A 13857-nucleotide genomic window follows, 5' to 3' on the forward strand; every position below is an offset into this window, starting at 1 on the left:
CACACAGCCTGAAGGTCATTTAATACAATATTTTTAATAACTTTGTGTATTAAACAAAGTTTGTGTACATTGAGCCATCAAAAAACAAAGGTTTCACTATCTCTCTTTCACTCAAAAAAGTCCGTATTTCGGAATATTCCGTATTTCGGAATATTTGGATATGGGATACTCAACCTGTACTGTCGTTTAAACCTTTGATACTACATCTGTGGCGCTGCCAGCTTCTTTTGTACACACACATATATATATATATATATATATATATATATATACAGTACATCCGGAAAGTATTCACAGTGCTTCACTTTGTCCACGTTTTGTTATGTTACAGCCTTATTCCAAAATGTAATAAATTCATTCTTCGCCTCAAAATTCTACACACAATACCCCATAATGACGACGTGAAAAAAGTATTTTTGAGATTTTTGCTAATTTATTAAAAATAAAAGAACTACTGTAAGGAATCACATGAACATAAGTATTCACAGCCTTTGCTCAATACTGTGTTGATGCACATTTGGCAGCAATTACAGCCTCAAGTCATTTTGAATATGATGCCACAAGCTTGGCACACCTATCTTTTGGCAGTTTCGCCTATTCCTCTTTGCAGCACCTCTCAAGCTCCATCAGGTTGGATGGGAAGCGTCGGTGCACAGCCATTTTCAGATCTCTCCAGAGATGTTCAATCAGATTCAAGTCTGGGCTCTGGCTGGGCCACTCAAGGACATTCACAGAGTTGTCCTGAAGCCACTCCTTTGATATCTTGGCTGTGTGCTTATGGTCGTTGTCCTGCTGAAAGATGAACGGTCACCACAGTCTGAGGTCAAAAGCACTCTGGAGCAGGGTTTCATCCAGGATGTCTCTGTACATTGCTGCATTAATCTTTCCCTCTATCCTGACTAGTCTCCCAGTTCCTGCCGCTGAAAAACATTCCCACAGCATGATGCCACCACCACCAGGCTTCACTGTAGGGATGGTATTGGCCTAGTGATGAGCGGTGCCTGGTTTCCACCAAACATGACGCCTGGCATTCACGCCAGATAGTTCAATCTTCGTTTCATCAGACCAGAGAATTTGGTTTTTCATGGTCTGAGAGTCCTTCAGGTGCATTTTGGCAAACTCCAGACGGGCTGCCATGTGCTTTTTACTAAGGAGTGGCTGCCGTCTGGCCACTCTACCATACAGGCCTGATTGGTAGATTGCTGCAGAGATGGTTGTTCTTCTGGAAGTTTCTCCTCTCTCCATAGAGGAATGCTGTAGCTCTGACAGAGTGACCATCGGGTTCTTGGTCACCTCCCTGACTACGGCCCTTCTCCCCTGATTGCTCAGTTTAGACGACCGGCCAGCTCTAGGAAGAGTCCTGGTGTTCTGAACTTCTTCCATTTATGGATGATGGAGGCCACTGTGCTCATTGGGACCTTCAAAGCAGCAGATATTTTTTTGTACCCTTCCCCAGATTTGTGCCTCGAAACAATCCTGTCTCAGAGGTCTACAGACATTTCCTTTGACTTCATGCATGGTGTGTGCTGAGACATGCACTGTCAAGTGTGGGACCTTATATAGACAGGTGTGTGCCTTTCCAAATCATGTCCAATCAACTGAATTTACAACAGGTGGACTCCAATTAAGCTGTAGGAACATCTCAAGGATGATCAGTGGAAACAGGATGCAACTGAGCTCAATTTTGACCTTCATGGCAAAGGCTGTGAATACTTATGTACATCTGATTTCTTAGTTTTTAATTTTTAATACATTTGCAAAAATCACAAAAAAACTTTTTTCACATTGTCATTATGGCGTATTGTGTGTAGAATTTTGAGGGGAAAAATGAATTTATTCCAGTTTGGAATAAGGCTGTAACTTAACAGAATGTGGACAAAGTTAAGCGCTGTGAATACTTTCCGGATGCACTATATATATTATGACCACCTCCTACATTTGACGTCGGCAGTGCGTAGCCCATGAAGTGCGCTTGCTTGGTGGGTATATAAGGTGTGCGATGGGCCGTCTGCACACATATCACTCGTTGCTGTCATGGGTAAAAGTGGTGATTTATCATAGTTGCATAAAAGGGATAATTATCGGCTTTGGGGACAAGGCTGGCAGTATTTCTGACACAGCGCAGTATGTGAACTGTTGGCGTGCTGTTGTGGTGTCAGTGTATTGTGACTGGACAAATGGCACCATTGCGAATAACTGAAGTGGAAACTGCAGAGTACCATGTGCCAATCGATGTGAGAGGTGAATGTGGCTATGAAGGTGCGTGAGGGCCGACCGACACGCTACAGGGGAGCAGCTCACCGTCAGTATGAACCTGGGGCTACCAGACGTGTGTCTAAAACGACAGTTCAGCCCGTCTAGCTGCTGTCCATGCTGCACACAGCGGTCACTCTGCTATTAGCTGGTGGTCATAATGTGACTCGACCGTGGTATATTGTATACAGTACAGTATATATACAATATATAGTAGTGATGAGCGGGTTCGGTTGCTCGGAAACCGAACCCCCCCGAACTTCAGCCTTTTTACACGGGTCCGAGGCAGGTTCGAACCTTCCCGCCTTGCTCGGCTAACCCGAGCGCGCCCGAACGTCATCATCCCGCTGTCGGATTCTCGCGAGGCTCGGATTCTATCGCGAGACTCGGATTCTATATAAGGAGCCGCGCGTCGCCGCCATTTTCACACGTGCATTGAGATTGATAGGGAGAGGACGTGGCTGGCGTCCTCTCCGTTTATAGAGAAGAGAGTAGAGAGTTAGAGACACTATTTGGTATTTACTAATTTTGGGGAGCATATTAGGACTGGAGTACTACTACTTGCTGATAGTGTGACCATTGACCACCAGTTTAATTAATCCGTTCTCTGCCTGAAAAAAAACGATACACAGTGTGACACAGTCACATACCATATCTGTGCTCAGCCTCAGTGTGCTGCATCATCATATGTAATACTGTATATCTGACTGTGCTGAGTGCTCACTGCTCACACAGCTTAATTGTGGGGGAGACTGGGAGCAGTTAGAGCAGGAGTACATAAATAAATAATATATTTTAAGTACAGTGCACACTTTTGCTGCCAGAGTGCCACACTGCCAGTGTGACTGACCAGTGACCACACTGACCACCAGTATATTGTGATTGTCTGCTTAGGACGGAGTACTACTTGCTGATAGTGTGACCAGTGACCAGTGACCACCACCAGTTTAATTAATCCGTTATCTGCCTGAAAAAAAAACGATACACAGTGTGACACAGTCACATACCATATCTGTGCTCAGCCCAGTGTGCTGCATCATATGCATACCTCCCAACTTTCTTCTCCTGGGAAGCGGGACACTCGCGCGCCAAAGCCGCGCTCGCTCCCAAAAGGGGGGCGTGGCCTACGAAAAGGGGACGTGGCCTACGAAAAGGGGGCGTGGTTTCGCGGGAGGACCAGCGATCGCGAGTCACGCCCCCGTTTTCGTCACTGAGGGGGCATGCCCAGCGCTCTGTGAGCCGCTGGCATGCTCCCTATCCCTCCGTCTGCACTGAATAGACGCTGTGCGCATGCGCACAGCGTCTATTCACCGCTGCTCTGCTAAGCAGGGCAGCGGGTGACAGAGCTTCCCAACTGCCCCCCCCCACCGCGGGACACTGCGGCCCACGGGTGGGACAGCGGGACAGTCCCCAAAAAACGGGACTGTCCCGCGAAAATCGGGACAGTTGGGAGGTATGCATATGTAATACTGTATATCATTATCTGACTGTGCTGAGTGCTCACTGCTCACACAGCTTAATTGTGGGGGAGACTGGGGAGCAGTTATAGCAGGAGTACATATTTTAAGTACAGTGCACACTTTTGCTGCCAGAGTGCCACTGCCAGTGTGACTGACCAGTGACCACACTGACCACCAGTATATTGTGATTGTCTGCTTAGGACAGAGTACTACTTGCTGATAGTGTGACCAGTGACCAGTGACCACCACCAGTTTAATTAATCCGTTATCTGCCTGAAAAAAAAACGATACACAGTGTGACACAGTCACATACCATATCTGTGCTCAGCCCAGTGTGCTGCATCATATGTAATACTGTATATCATTATCTGACTGTGCTGAGTGCTCACTGCTCACACAGCTTAATTGTGGGGGAGACTGGGGAGCAGTTATAGCAGGAGTACATATTTTAAGTACAGTGCACACTTATGCTGCCAGAGTGCCACTGCCAGTGTGACTGACCAGTGACCACTGACCACCAGCATATTGTGATTGTCTGCTGACCACCAGTATATTGTGATTGTCTGCCTGAAAAAGTTAAACACTCGTCGTGTGGTGTTTTTATAAACGCATTCTGCAGACAGTGTCCAGCAGGTCCGTCATTACATAATATATATACCTGTCCGGCTGCAGTACTAGTGTGATATATATATATATTTTAATTTTATCTCATTATCATCCAGTCTATATTAGCAGCAGACACAGTACGGTAGTCCACGGCTGTAGCTACCTCTGTGTCGGCAGTCGCTGGTCCATCCATAATTGTATACCACCTACCCGTGGTTTTTTTTTCTATCTTCTTGATACTAGTAGCTTACTTTAGGAGTCTGCAGTGCTGACAGACAGTGTCCAGCAGGTCCGTCATTACATAATATATATATACCTGTCCGGCTGCAGTACTAGTGTGATATATATATATATTTTATTTTTATCTCATTATCATCCAGTCTATATTAGCAGCAGACACAGTACGGTAGTTCACGGCTGTAGCTACCTCTGTGTCGGCAGTCGCTGGTCCATCCATAATTGTATACCACCTACCCGTGGTTTTTTTTTCTATCTTCTTGATACTAGTAGCTTACTTTAGGAGTCTGCAGTGCTGACAGACAGTGTCCAGCAGGTCCGTCATTACATAATATATATATACCTGTCCGGCTGCAGTACTAGTGTGATATATATATATATTTTATTTTTATCTCATTATCATACAGTCTATATTAGCAGCAGACACAGTACGGTAGTCCACGGCTGTAGCTACCTCTGTGTCGGCAGTCGCTGGTCCATCCATAATTGTATACCACCTACCCGTGGTTTTTTTTTCTATCTTCTTGATACTAGTAGCCTACTTTAGGAGTTTGCAGTGCTGACAGACAGTGTCCAGCAGGTCCGTCATTACATAATATATATATACCTGTCCGGCTGCAGTACTAGTGTGATATATATATATATTTTACTTTTATCTCATTATCATCCAGTCTATATTAGCAGCAGACACAGTACGGTAGTCCACGGCTGTAGCTACCTCTGTGTCGGCAGTCGCTCGTCCATCCATAATTGTATACCACCTACCCGTGGTTTTTTTTTCTATCTTCTTGATACTAGTAGCTTACTTTAGGAGTCTGCAGTGCTGACAGACAGTGTCCAGCAGGTCCGTCATTACATAATATATATACCTGTCCGGCTGCAGTACTAGTGTGATATATATATATATATTTTATTTTTATCTCATTATCATCCAGTCTATATTAGCAGCAGACACAGTACGGTAGTCCACGGCTGTAGCTACCTCTGTGTCGGCAGTCGCTGGTCCATCCATAATTGTATACCACCTACCCGTGGTTTTTTTTTCTATCTTCTTGATACTAGTAGCTTACTTTAGGAGTCTGCAGTGCTGACAGACAGTGTCCAGCAGGTCCGTCATTACATAATATATATATACCTGTCCGGCTGCAGTACTAGTGTGATATATATATATATATATATTTTATTTTTATCTCATTATCATCCAGTCTATATTAGCAGCAGACACAGTACGGTAGTCCACGGCTGTAGCTACCTCTGTGTCGGCAGTCGCTGGTCCATCCATAATTGTATACCACCTACCCGTGGTTTTTTTTCTATCTTCTTGATACTAGTAGCTTACTTTAGGAGTCTGCAGTGCTGACAGACAGTGTCCAGCAGGTCCGTCATTACATAATATATATATACCTGTCCGGCTGCAGTACTAGTGTGATATATATATATATTTTATTTTTATCTCATTATCATCCAGTCTATATTAGCAGCAGACACAGTACGGTAGTCCACGGCTGTAGCTACCTCTGTGTCGGCAGTCGCTGGTCCATCCATAATTGTATACCACCTACCCGTGGTTTTTTTTTCTATCTTCTTGATACTAGTAGCTTACTTTAGGAGTCTGCAGTGCTGACAGACAGTGTCCAGCAGGTCCGTCATTACATAATATATATACCTGTCTGGCTGCAGTACTAGTATGATATATATATATATATATTTTATTTTTATCTCATTATCATCCAGTCTATATTAGCAGCAGACACAGTACGGTAGTCCACGGCTGTAGCTACCTCTGTGTCGGCAGTCGCTGGTCCATCCATAATTGTATACCACCTACCCGTGGTTATTTTTCTATCTTCTTGATACTAGTAGCTTACTTTAGGAGTCTGCAGTGCTGACAGACAGTGTCCAGCAGGTCCGTCATTACATAATATATATATACCTGTCCGGCTGCAGTACTAGTGTGATATATATATATATTTTATTTTTATCTCATTATCATCCAGTCTATATAGCAGCAGACACAGTACGGTAGTCCACGGCTGTAGCTACCTCTGTGTCGGCAGTCGCTCGTCCATCCATAATTGTATACCACCTACCCGTGGTTTTTTTTTCTATCTTCTTGATACTAGTAGCTTACTTTAGGAGTCTGCAGTGCTGACAGACAGTGTCCAGCAGGTCCGTCTTTACATAATATATATACCTGTCCGGCTGCAGTACTAGTGTGATATATATATATATATATATTTTATTTTTATCTCATTATCATCCAGTCTATATTAGCAGCAGACACAGTACGGTAGTCCACGGCTGTAGCTACCTCTGTGTCGGCAGTCGCTGGTCCATCCATAATTGTATACCACCTACCCGTGGTTTTTTTTTCTATCTTCTTGATACTAGTAGCTTACTTTAGGAGTCTGCAGTGCTGACAGACAGTGTCCAGCAGGTCCGTCATTACATAATATATATATACCTGTCCGGCTGCAGTACTAGTGTGATATATATATATATATATATATATATATTTTATTTTTATCTCATTATCATCCAGTCTATATTAGCAGCAGACACAGTACGGTAGTCCATGGCTGTAGCTACCTCTGTGTCGGCAGTCGCTGGTCCATCCATAATTGTATACCACCTACCCGTGTTTTTTTTTTCTATCTTCTTGATACTAGTAGCTTACTTTAGGAGTCTGCAGTGCTGACAGACAGTGTCCAGCAGGTCCGTCATTACATAATATATATACCTGTCCGGCTGCAGTACTAGTGTGATATATATATATATTTTATTTTTATCTCATTATCATCCAGTCTATATTAGCAGCAGACACAGTACGGTAGTCCACGGCTGTAGCTACCTCTGTGTCGGCAGTCGCTGGTCCATCCATAATTGTATACCACCTACCCGTGTTTTTTTTTTCTATCTTCTTGATACTAGTAGCTTACTTTAGGAGTCTGCAGTGCTGACAGACAGTGTCCAGCAGGTCCGTCATTACATAATATATATACCTGTCCGGCTTCAGTACTAGTGTGATATATATATATATTTTATTTTTATCTCATTATCATCCAGTCTATATTAGCAGCAGACACAGTACGGTAGTCCACGGCTGTAGCTACCTCTGTGTCGGCAGTCGCTGGTCCATCCATAATTGTATACCACCTACCCGTGTTTTTTTTTTCTATCTTCTTGATACTAGTAGCTTACTTTAGGAGTCTGCAGTGCTGACAGACAGTGTCCAGCAGGTCCGTCATTACATAATATATATATACCTGTTCGGCTGCAGTACTAGTGTGATATATATATATATATATTTTATTTTTATCTCATTATCATCCAGTCTATATTAGCAGCAGACACAGTACGGTAGTCCACGGCTGTAGCTACCTCTGTGTCGGCAGTCGCTGGTCCATCCATAATTGTATACCACCTACCCGTGGTTTTTTTTTCTATCTTCTTGATACTAGTAGCTTACTTTAGGAGTCTGCAGTGCTGACAGACAGTGTCCAGCAGGTCCGTCATTACATAATATATATATACCTGTCCGGCTGCAGTACTAGTGTGATATATATATATATTTTATTTTTATCTCATTATCATCCAGTCTATATTAGCAGCAGACACAGTACGGTAGTCCACGGCTGTAGCTACCTCTGTGTCGGCAGTCGCTGGTCCATCCATAATTGTATACCACCTACCCGTGTTTTTTTTTTCTATCTTCTTGATACTAGTAGCTTACTTTAGGAGTCTGCAGTGCTGACAGACAGTGTCCAGCAGGTCCGTCATTACATAATATATATACCTGTCTGGCTGCAGTACTAGTATGATATATATATATATATATATTTTATTTTTATCTCATTATCATCCAGTCTATATTAGCAGCAGACACAGTACGGTAGTCCACGGCTGTAGCTACCTCTGTGTCGGCAGTCGCTGGTCCATCCATAATTGTATACCACCTACCCGTGGTTATTTTTCTATCTTCTTGATACTAGTAGCTTACTTTAGGAGTCTGCAGTGCTGACAGACAGTGTCCAGCAGGTCCGTCATTACATAATATATATATACCTGTCCGGCTGCAGTACTAGTGTGATATATATATATATTTTATTTTTATCTCATTATCATCCAGTCTATATTAGCAGCAGACACAGTACGGTAGTCCACGGCTGTAGCTACCTCTGTGTCGGCAGTCGCTCGTCCATCCATAATTGTATACCACCTACCCGTGGTTTTTTTTTCTATCTTCTTGATACTAGTAGCTTACTTTAGGAGTCTGCAGTGCTGACAGACAGTGTCCAGCAGGTCCGTCTTTACATAATATATATACCTGTCCGGCTGCAGTACTAGTGTGATATATATATATATATATTTTATTTTTATCTCATTATCATCCAGTCTATATTAGCAGCAGACACAGTACGGTAGTCCACGGCTGTAGCTACCTCTGTGTCGGCAGTCGCTGGTCCATCCATAATTGTATACCACCTACCCGTGTTTTTTTTTTCTATCTTCTTGATACTAGTAGCTTACTTTAGGAGTCTGCAGTGCTGACAGACAGTGTCCAGCAGGTCCGTCATTACATAATATATATATACCTGTCCGGCTGCAGTACTAGTGTGATATATATATATATATATATATATATATATATATTTTATTTTTGTCTCATTATCATCCAGTCTATATTAGCAGCAGACACAGTACGGTAGTCCATGGCTGTAGCTACCTCTGTGTCGGCAGTCGCTGGTCCATCCATAATTGTATACCACCTACCCGTGTTTTTTTTTTCTATCTTCTTGATACTAGTAGCTTACTTTAGGAGTCTGCAGTGCTGACAGACAGTGTCCAGCAGGTCCGTCATTACATAATATATATACCTGTCCGGCTGCAGTACTAGTGTGATATATATATATATTTTATTTTTATCTCATTATCATCCAGTCTATATTAGCAGCAGACACAGTACGGTAGTCCACGGCTGTAGCTACCTCTGTGTCGGCAGTCGCTGGTCCATCCATAATTGTATACCACCTACCCGTGTTTTTTTTTCTATCTTCTTGATACTAGTAGCTTACTTTAGGAGTCTGCAGTGCTGACAGACAGTGTCCAGCAGGTCCGTCATTACATAATATATATATACCTGTTCGGCTGCAGTACTAGTGTGATATATATATATATATATTTTATTTTTATCTCATTATCATCCAGTCTATATTAGCAGCAGACACAGTACGGTAGTCCACGGCTGTAGCTACCTCTGTGTCGGCAGTCGCTCGTCCATCCATAAGTATACTAGTATCCATCCATCTCCATTGTTTACCTGAGGTGCCTTTTAGTTGTGCCTATTAAAATATGGAGAACAAAAATGTTGAGGTTCCAAAAATAGGGAAAGATCAAGATCGACTTCCACCTCGTGCTGAAGCTGCTGCCACTAGTCATGGCCGAGACGATGAAATGCCAGCAACGTCGTCTGCCAAGGCCGATGCCCAATGTCATAGTACAGAGCATGTAAAATCCAAAACACCAAATATCAGTAAAAAAAGGAATCAAAAATCTAAAATAAAATTGTCGGAGGAGAAGCGTAAACTTGCCAATATGCCATTTACCACACGGAGTGGCAAGGAACGGCTGAGGCCCTGGCCTATGTTCATGGCTAGTGGTTCAGCTTCACATGAGGATGGAAGCACTCAGCCTCTCGCTAGAAAAAAGAAAAGACTCAAGCTGGCAAAAGCACAGCAAAGAACTGTGCGTTCTTCGAAATCCCAAATCCACAAGGAGAGTCCAATTGTGTCGGTTGCGATGCCTGACCTTCCCAACACTGGACGTGAAGAGCATGCGCCTTCCACCATTTGCACGCCCCCTGCAAGTGCTGGAAGGAGCACCCGCAGTCCAGTTCCTGATAGTCAGATTGAAGATGTCAGTGTTGAAGTACACCAGGATGAGGAGGATATGGGTGTTGCTGGCGCTGGGGAGGAAATTGACAAGGAGGATTCTGACGGTGAGGTGGTTTGTTTAAGTCAGGCACCCGGGGAGACACCTGTTGTCCGTGGGAGGAATAGGGCCATTGACATGCCTGGTGAAAATACCAAAAAAATCAGCTCTTCGGTGTGGAAGTATTTCAACAGAAATGCGGACAACATTTGTCAAGCCGTGTGTTGCCTTTGTCAAGCTGTAATAAGTAGGGGTAAGGACGTTAACCACCTCGGAACATCCTCCCTTATACGTCACCTGCAGCGCATTCATAATAAGTCAGTGACAAGTTCAAAAACTTTGGGCGACAGCGGAAGCAGTCCACTGACCAGTAAATCCCTTCCTCTTGTAACCAAGCTCACGCAAACCACCCCACCAACTCCCTCAGTGTCAATTTCCTCCTTCCCCAGGAATGCCAATAGTCCTGCAGGCCATGTCACTGGCAATTCTGACGAGTCCTCTCCTGCCTGGGATTCCTCCGATGCATCCTTGCGTGTAACGCCTACTGCTGTTGTTGCTGCTGGGAGTCGATGGTCATCCCAGAGGGGAAGTCGTAAGACCACTTTTACTACTTCCACCAAGCAATTGACTGTCCAACAGTCCTTTGCGAGGAAGATGAAATATCACAGCAGTCATCCTGCTGCAAAGCGGATAACTGAGGCCTTGGCTTCCTGGGTGGTGAGAAACGTGGTTCCAGGATCCATCATTACTGCAGAGGCAACTAGAGACTTGTTGGAGGTACTGTGTCCCCGGTACCAAATACCATCTAGGTTCCATTTCTCTAGGCAGGCGATACCGAAAATGTACACAGACCTCAGAAAAAGAGTCACCAGTGTCCTAAAAAATGCAGCTGTACCCAATGTCCACTTAACCACGGACATGTGGACAAGTGGAGCAGGGCAGGGTCAGGACTATATGACTGTGACAGCCCACTGGGTAGATGTATGGACTCCCGCCGCAAGAACAGCAGCGGCGGCACCAGTAGCAGCATCTCGCAAACGCCAACTCTTTCCTAGGCAGGCTACGCTTTGTATCACCGGTTTCCAGAATACGCACACAGCTGAAAACCTCTTACGGCAACTGAGGAAGATCATCGCGGAATGGCTTACCCCAATTGGACTCTCCTGTGGATTTGTGGCATCGAACAATGCCAGCAATATTGTTTGTGCATTAAATATGGGCAAATTCCAGCACGTCCCATGTTTTGCACATACCTTGAATTTGGTGGTGCAGAATTATTTAAAAAACGAGAGGGGCGTGCAAGAGATGCTGTCGGTGGCCAGAAGAATTGCGGGACACTTTCGGCGTACAGGCACCACGTACAGAAGACTGGAGCACCACCAAAAACGCCTGAACCTGCCCTGCCATCATCTGAAGCAAGAAGTGGTAACGAGGTGGAATTCAACCCTATATATGCTTCAGAGGTTGGAGGAGCAGCAAAAGGCCATTCAAGCCTATACAATTGAGCACGATATAGGAGGTGGAATGCACCTGTCTCAAGTGCAGTGGAGAATGATTTCAACGTTGTGCAAGGTTCTGCTGCCCTTTGAACTTGCCACACGTGAAGTCAGTTCAGACACTGCCAGCCTGAATCAGGTCATTCCCCTCATCAGGCTTTTGCAGAAGAAGCTGGAGACATTGAAGGAGGAGCTAACACAGAGCGATTCCGCTAGGCATGTGGGACTTGTGGATGGAGCCCTTAATTCGCTTAACAAGGATTCACGGGTGGTCAATCTGTTGAAATCAGAGCACTACATTTTGGCCACCGTGCTCGATCCTAGATTTAAAACCTACCTTGGATCTCTCTTTCCGGCAGACACAAGTCTGCTGGGGTTCAAAGACCTGCTGGTGAGAAAATTGTCAAGTCAAGCGGAACGCGACCTGTCAACATCTCCTCCTTCACATTCTCCCGCAACTGGGGGTGCGAGGAAAAGGCTCAGAATTCCGAGCCCACCCGCTGGCGGTGATGCAGGGCAGTCTGGAGCGAATGCTGATGCTGACATCTGGTCTGGACTGAAGGACCTGCCAACGATTACGGACATGTCGTCTACTGGCACTGCATATGATTCTCTCCCCATTGAAAGAATGGTGGAGGATTATATGAGTGACCGCATCCAAGTAGGCACGTCAGACAGTCCGTACTTATACTGGCAGGAAAAAGAGGCAATTTGGAGGCCCTTGCACAAACTGGCTTTATTCTACCTAAGTTGCCCTCCCACAAGTGTGTACTCCGAAAGAGTGTTTAGTGCCGCCGCTCACCTTGTCAGCAATCGGCGTACGAGGTTACTTCCAGAAAATGTGGAGAAGATGATGTTCATTAAAATGAATTATAATCAATTCCTCCGTGGAGACATTGACCAGCAGCAATTGCCTCCACAAAGTACACAGGGAGCTGAGATGGTGGATTCCAGTGGGGACGAATTGATAATCTGTGAGGAGGGGGATGTACACGGTGATATATCGGAGGATGATGATGAGGTGGACATCTTGCCTCTGTAGAGCCAGTTTGTGCAAGGAGAGATTAATTGCTTCTTTTTTGGTGGGGATCCAAACCAACCCGTCATTTCAGTCACAGTCGTGTGGCAGACCCTGTCACTGAAATGATGGGTTGGTTAAAGTGTGCATGTCCTGTTTATACAACATAAGGGTGGGTGGGAGGGCCCAAGGACAATTCCATCTTGCACCTCTTTTTTCTTTAATTTTTCTTTGCGTCATGTGCTGTTTGGGGAGTATTTTTTTGAAGGGCCATCCTGCGTGACACTGCAGTGCCACTCCTAGATGGGCCAGGTGTTTGTGTCGACAACTAGGGTCGCTTAGCTTACTCACACAGCTACCTCATTGCGCCTCTTTTTTTTCTTCTTTGCGTCATGTGCTGTTTGGGGAGTGTTTTTTGGAAGGGCCATCCTGCGTGACACTGCAGTGCCACTCCTAGATGGGCCAGGTGTTTGTGTCGGCCACTAGGGTCGCTTATCTTACTCACACAGCTACCTCATTGCGCCTCTTTTTTTCTTTGCGTCATGTGCTGATTGGGGAGGGTTTTTTGGAAGGGCCATCCTGCGTGACACTGCAGTGCCACTCCTAGATGGGCCAGGTGTTTGTGTCGGCCACTAGGGTCGCTTAGCTTACTCACACAGCTACCTCATTGCGCCTCTTATTTTCTTTGCGTCATGTGCTGTTTGGGGAGTGTTTTTTGGAAGGGCCATCCTGCGTGACACTGCAGTGCCACTCCTAAATGGGCCAGGTGTTTGTGTCGGCCACTAGGGTCGCTTAGCTTACTCACACAGCTACCTCATTGCGCCTCTTTTTTTTCTTCTTTGCGTCATGTGCTGTT

Source organism: Pseudophryne corroboree, chromosome 1 (genome assembly GCF_028390025.1).
Source record: "Pseudophryne corroboree isolate aPseCor3 chromosome 1, aPseCor3.hap2, whole genome shotgun sequence".
In the NCBI taxonomy this organism is placed as follows: Eukaryota; Metazoa; Chordata; class Amphibia; order Anura; family Myobatrachidae; genus Pseudophryne; species Pseudophryne corroboree.